The 6,351-nt window shown below is 43.9% G+C and overlaps 1 pseudogene; it reads right to left on the bottom strand.

The window, feature by feature from the left end:
* Window positions 1–887: 887 nt before the first annotated feature.
* On the bottom strand, window positions 888–1,005 carry LOC124727971 (annotated as a pseudogene).
* Window positions 1,006–6,351: the final 5,346 nt, after the last annotated feature.

A 6,351-nucleotide genomic window follows, 5' to 3' on the forward strand; every position in this document is an offset into this window, starting at 1 on the left:
AGGTGATATAGCTTCATGAGGGAAACCAAAAATGTTTACTTAAAAAAAGACGTTTAAAAGTCTCAGTTTTAAATCGTCTCAAATTATTACCAGTTATTTAATTACAATTTATTTAATGATCATCTTCAGATGACTTACAATTTAAAACGTGGTTCCGAAATCTCTGTTTTAGCATTATATAATCAATCTGAAACATTCCGGTGTCTCCAGATCTTCTTTCAAGATTCTTAAAGGAGTCAAAATAGTTTCTAAAAGAAATAGGTAATACTCTGCAAAATAAGAGGAACACCACACTTGTAACAGCGTTCCGTGGTGTACAACATATTACTAATGTGTTGGATACTTCGGAATGATGACAGCACAGCATTTATATAATGTGTAAACGAACAGTTTCCGTCGGAAGGCCGTACAGTCCAGAATCTCTTTGCTTGCCAATCAGTCAAAACCAACGTGAGCATTGAGGCAATCGTCCCACCGACGCTCCATTTGGTGAAATAGCGTGTCCTGCTGCGTATCCTCGTGCGACAGGTATCGTCAACTATGTAAGGCCTTTTTCAAGGGACTGATAATCACGTGGGGAGAGATGAGAATGTGCTGTCCGCTGGTATTCCCATAAATACTTTACTAAATGAAATACAGTGTAAAGTTTTATGCTAAAAAAGGGCCTGTGACAATGACAGTAGTATCACGGAAAGTCATAAGTAAAGTCAGAGATTATTATAAACTTTCTCTTTTATGTGTTAAAGCAAGACCTCCGTCTTCAGGCCACAAGTGGCCCATCAGGACAATCCGACGGCCGTGTCATCCTCAGCTGAGGATGCGGATAGGAGGGGCGTGGGATCAGCACACCGCTCCGCCGGTCGTTATGCTGAGCTTACCCCGAAAAATGGCAACGGCGCATGGTGGCCCGGATGGTCACCCATTCCAGTGCCGGCCACGCCCGACAGCGCTAAACTTCGGTGATCTGATGGGAACCGGTGTAGCCACTGCGACAAGGCCGTTGCCACTTTTATGTATTAACTTTTGATCATTCTGATTCGGCTGCTGCGCTCGAAAGAAAGAGAGCAACCCTGTACTAGCGTATCTGCTTAAACGATAGAATTTTCGTCTTGTTGAAGCTGTATGTACAGAGTAAGTTTGTTCGAATAATATTTGAATTGTAAATTTCATGTTGTCATGGTTTCTTCTATGTTTACTTTCCTCCTATGATACAGTATTGAATAATAAGAACTTTTCTAGCTATGCGAAGCTTTGCCGCTAAAGGATTGTTGGTTAGCGGCCATCAGACGCCATTACGCTGGAACAACTTAATTTCAAATGTTACGAACTCCACCTTATGAATAAAGAAGTGCTATTTGTGTTATTTAAGAGACAAAACTATACCGATAGTTTTTTGACAAACAGAGAGTTAACTGAAGTAGTTTCTTTGAATACGCACTGCTCCGATCTGGTTAGTCTTGCCACGAAATAAATTTGTAAAATAATGTCTGAACGAACCTATGTGACAAACTAATGGATTAGTGACCCATCTAAAAGCATGAAGTCATATTTTCAGTCAATGGTCAGCATATGTTCCCTATAAATTTATTTAGTTATATAAGTGTGTCGTACTGGTGGCTTCTCCCGTAGCCCGAAAGTTAATACCCGACAAATCATTGTACTCATTACGCGCTGCGATTAATAGCAGTGGCCACACGGCTTACTTGCAAATAGTGTCGCACATATTACCAATTTCAAAGAATTTTCTTTGCCTACGTGAGGAATGAGTACTATTCTTGACTGTCGCTAACTGCCCATTACTACGAATACTTTCAAGCGTAACTTGACGCACCTAATAATGTCACGCCGAGCAGTGGCTGCTTGCGTGAAATCGAATAACTTTGCAGAATCGGCTGTTTGTCGCCGTCAATAAGGAGCAGCGGGAAGCGGACAGTACAAGAACTACAGCGCGGGTGGTCCAGTGTCTCTCACTTGAGCTGCCGTAACTTCTACGATACGATACTTGCGATATGGGGACGTTCGTTATCGCGAAGCAGTAACACCATTCCACAACGGTGGTTGTCAGACATGCTGCCCCATACACATTCTTCGTTCTCCGATGGCCGATTAGCGGTGTTCGTCCTTCAGCATCCACGAAAAGTATGACAGTGCCTTGATCCTGTATGGGCGCATTTGATAATAGCATCACCATAGTTCACATTTCCGTATTTACTGCAAGCACGCCAGGAAGACAAGAATGAGATACTGGTTCTTGCTTACATGTCGGTGATTACGCACCCGAGTCAGAGGCACGGTACATTGCATAACTCTGCAGCAATACCCTGAAACGGCAAATTAAAAAAAAAAAAAAATGGTTCAAATGTCTCTAAGCACTATGGGACTTAACATCTGAGGTCATCAGTCCCCTAGACTTAGAACCACGTAAACCTAACTAACCTAAGGACATCACACACATCCATGCACGAGGCAGGATTCGAACCTGCGACCGTAGCAGCAGCGCGGTTTCGGACTGAAGCGCCGAGAACCGGTCGTCCACAGCGGCCGGCTGCAAGTTTTTCATCGGCCCTTATATTAGCAGTATTGTCACGCCATAACCACATTCATGCCCACATCGGAATGCGGGCTCTTCAGCGAAATGCAGCATTTAGCACTTAAAGCATGTTTATTACGAACAGTAACATATAGCCAGTACAGAACTGACTTCCTGGATAGAGAGTGCAGCTATTTATACCAACATAAAATATTCAATATATTTGTACATACGTCGAATATTCCAGAACGTACAAGTGTGAGATATTTCTGGAACCTGCCACAAATGACAAATACTGCGTGATCGGGTTTTCTCTGACAAACCGCAGTGCGCCAGCCAGCGCCGCTAACACTGTGCCACACGGCATGCTCCACAGCTCGCGGCAGAACGTTGGATACGACGGAGTGCTGCTCTTATTTTACAGCGTACGACTTTATGATATACAGGGTGAGTCACTAACTATTACCACCTACAATAATTCTTCAAAGTGTGATAGGAGCTGAAAAGTTTGTGTGACAAAAGTTGCATGAGACAACGGGTGCCATAACATCACGTTGGTTTTCTGTTGCTAGGTGGAGTCGCGTCAGTGGTGTGAAGGTCAACTTTGTTTTTTTAAATGGGATTCCATAGTTTGGTACTGATTTTCTGATAGCGGTTATCGAGACAAATCCAATGACGTGTAACAGTAAGGTCTTTGAAGGTCAACGAAGATCACAAAGGTGGCATGAACGTCTATTTACAGAATGTTCGAAGTGATGAGCATTGGTGTCAATGCAGTGCTGTAGTCTTCTTATCATGCACTGAGTGGTTTTCCTTATCACTTCGGCAATATATATATATTACCTTCCAGAAGCAGTGATTTATCAAATCTGAACACGATCATTAAATAACCGAAACTAGGAACCATTTGTGCCAACAGCCTAACCGCAGTGGTAACATCGATTCCGTCAGATCACCGAAGTTAAGTACTGTCGGGCTGGGCTAGCACTTGGATGGGTGACCATCCGGTCTGCAGAGCGCTGTTGGCAAACGGAGTGCACTCAGCCCTTGTGAGGCAAACTGAGGAGCTTCTTGACTGAGAAATAGGTGCTCCGGTCTCGAAAACTGACATGTGGCTGGGAGAGCAGTGTGCTTACCACATGCTCCTCCATAACCGCATCTAGTGACCCCTATGGGCAGAGGATGACCCGGAGAGATGTTGGTACCGTTCGGCCTTGATGGCCTGTTCGGGTGGAGTTTTTTAGGAACCATTTGTGACAGTTTGCAACTGAAACTTTAATTAGAATATTTCCTAAAAATAACATATTTGAATATTTGCAAATGTGTTGTCTACCAGCGGTATATAAAGATAACATTTTCTCTGGTTTCCAGCCATGTTAGGTAGTTTGCATCCCACGAGCTTTCGATCAAGTACTCCTCGGCCTAAATCCAAACTAATTGTCATCTAACACATCCTCAGTTTTCTTTTCCATTCTTCTGTACATTATCCTTATCAGCAACGTGCACGTATGAGCTGTTAAGCAGATTGTGCGACAATTCTCGCACTTGTCAGCTTTGCAGTCTTCGGAATTGCGTGGATGATATTTTTCCGAAAGTTTGATGGTATGCCGCCAGACTCACTCATTCTACACATCAACGTGAATAGTCGTTTTGTTGCCACTTCATAGAATGATTTGGAAATTCTGATGGAATGTTATCTGTTATCTATACCTTCTGCCCTATTTTATCTTAAGTCTTCCAAAGCTCTTTTAAATTCTGATTTTAATAAAGGATTCCCTCTCTCTTCTAAATCGACTCCTGTTTCTTCTTCCATCACATCCGACAAATTACCCCCTCATAGAGGCTTTCAATGTACTCTTCCCACGTATCCGCTCTCTCCTCTGTATTTAACTGTGGAATTCCCGTTGCACTCTTAATGTTACCACCCTTGGTTTGAGTTTCAGCAGTCGAGATGACAGGCATCTTATTCGCACGGCTGTAACGGATCGTGCAGCCACGTCTCGATCCCTGAGGCAACAGATGGGGACGTTTGCAAGACAACAACCGTCTGCACGAACAGTTCGACGACGTTTGCAGCAGCATGGACTATCAGCTCGGAGACCACGGCTGCGGTTACCCTTGACGCTGCATCACAAACAGGAGCGTCTGCGATGGTGTACTCAACAACGAACCTGGGTACACGAATCGCAAAACGTCATTTTTTCGGATGAATCCAGGTTTTGTTTACAGCATCCTTGTTTGGCGACATCGCGGTGAACGCACATTGAGAGCGTGCATTCGTCATCGCCATACTGGCGTATCACCCGCCGTGATGGTATGGGGTGCCATTGGTTACACGTCTCGGTCACCTCTTGTTCGCATTGACGGCACTTTGAACAGTGGACGTTACATTTCAGATGTGTTACGACCCGTGGCTCTACCCTTCATTCGATCCTTGCGAAACCCTACATTTCAGCAGGATAATGCACGACCGCATGTTGCAGGTCCTGTACGGGCCTTTCTGGATACAGAAAATTTTCGACTGCTGCCCTGGCCAGCACATTCTCCAGATCTCTCACCAATGGAAATCGTCTGGTCAATGGTGGCTGAGCAACTGGCTCGTCACAATACGCCAGTCACTACTCTTGATGAACTGTGGTATCGTGTTGAAGCTGCATGGGCAGCTGTACCAGGCTCTGTTTGACTCAATGCCCAGGCGTATCAAGGCCGTTACTACGGCCAGAGATGGTTGTTCTGGGTACTGATTTCTCAGGATCTATGCACCCAAATTGCGTGAAAATGTAATCACATGTCATTTCTAGTATAACATATTTGTCCAATGAATACCCGTTTGTCATCTGCATTTCTTCTTGGTGTAGCAATTTTAATGGCCAGGAGTGTAAGTTACAGAGACAATTCCCAAATCGATGGATTGGACGCGGAGGAGATGTGTCATGGCCGGCTCGTTCGCTAGACTTGAAGCCTCCGGATTTCTTCTTGTGGGGATTCGTAAAAGACATTGTTTATAAAGACGTTCCAATTACACCTGAAGATACGTGAGAGAGAATTGTCTTGTGGGGATTCGAAAAGACATTTTTTATAAAGACGTTCCAACTACACCTGAAGATACGTGAGAGAGAATTGTCAGAGCATGTGCTTCGATAACTGCCTATGTGATCAGGAATACCACTCAATCCATGATAAGAAGATTACAGCACTGCATTGATACCAGTGTTCATCACTTCCAACACCTGCTGTAAATGGAGGTTCATGCCACCTTTGTGACCTTCGTTGAACTTCGAAGACCTTACTGTTACTCATCATTCGATTCGTCTCGATAGCCGCTATCAGAAAACAAGTACCAAACATAGCATCCCATTTAAAAATCAAAGTTGAACTTCATATATCTGAAGCGACCCCACACATCAACAAAGAAACCAGCGTTATATTATGGCCCCCGTTGTCCTATGCAACACTTGTCCCACAAACTTTTCAGCTACTATCATACTTTCGGAGTTATTCTTGGTGGCAGTAGTTAGTGACTCACTCTGTATATACATAACTGGTCTTGGAAAACATGCCAAATTTCACCACTGAGGTCATCGCGTTCTGGTGATTTATTTTTTGGGCTCTGTGATATAGCATATTCATTTTCCTCTTCATCTGTTACCTGCAAAACATTTTCGACTTCAGCAGGGCTTAATTTTTGGTGGCGTTTTTCTAGCAATTCTTGCTGTATTACAGTGTCGGTGTGCTTCGCCATCAGCAGCTCTTCCAGGCGTTTGTGTATTGCGGTTTCGTTTTCGTTTTGTTCCAAGAGGGTGGTGCCATCACGTAGCTTG

Source organism: Schistocerca piceifrons, chromosome 1 (genome assembly GCF_021461385.2).
Source record: "Schistocerca piceifrons isolate TAMUIC-IGC-003096 chromosome 1, iqSchPice1.1, whole genome shotgun sequence".
In the NCBI taxonomy this organism is placed as follows: domain Eukaryota; kingdom Metazoa; phylum Arthropoda; class Insecta; order Orthoptera; family Acrididae; genus Schistocerca; species Schistocerca piceifrons.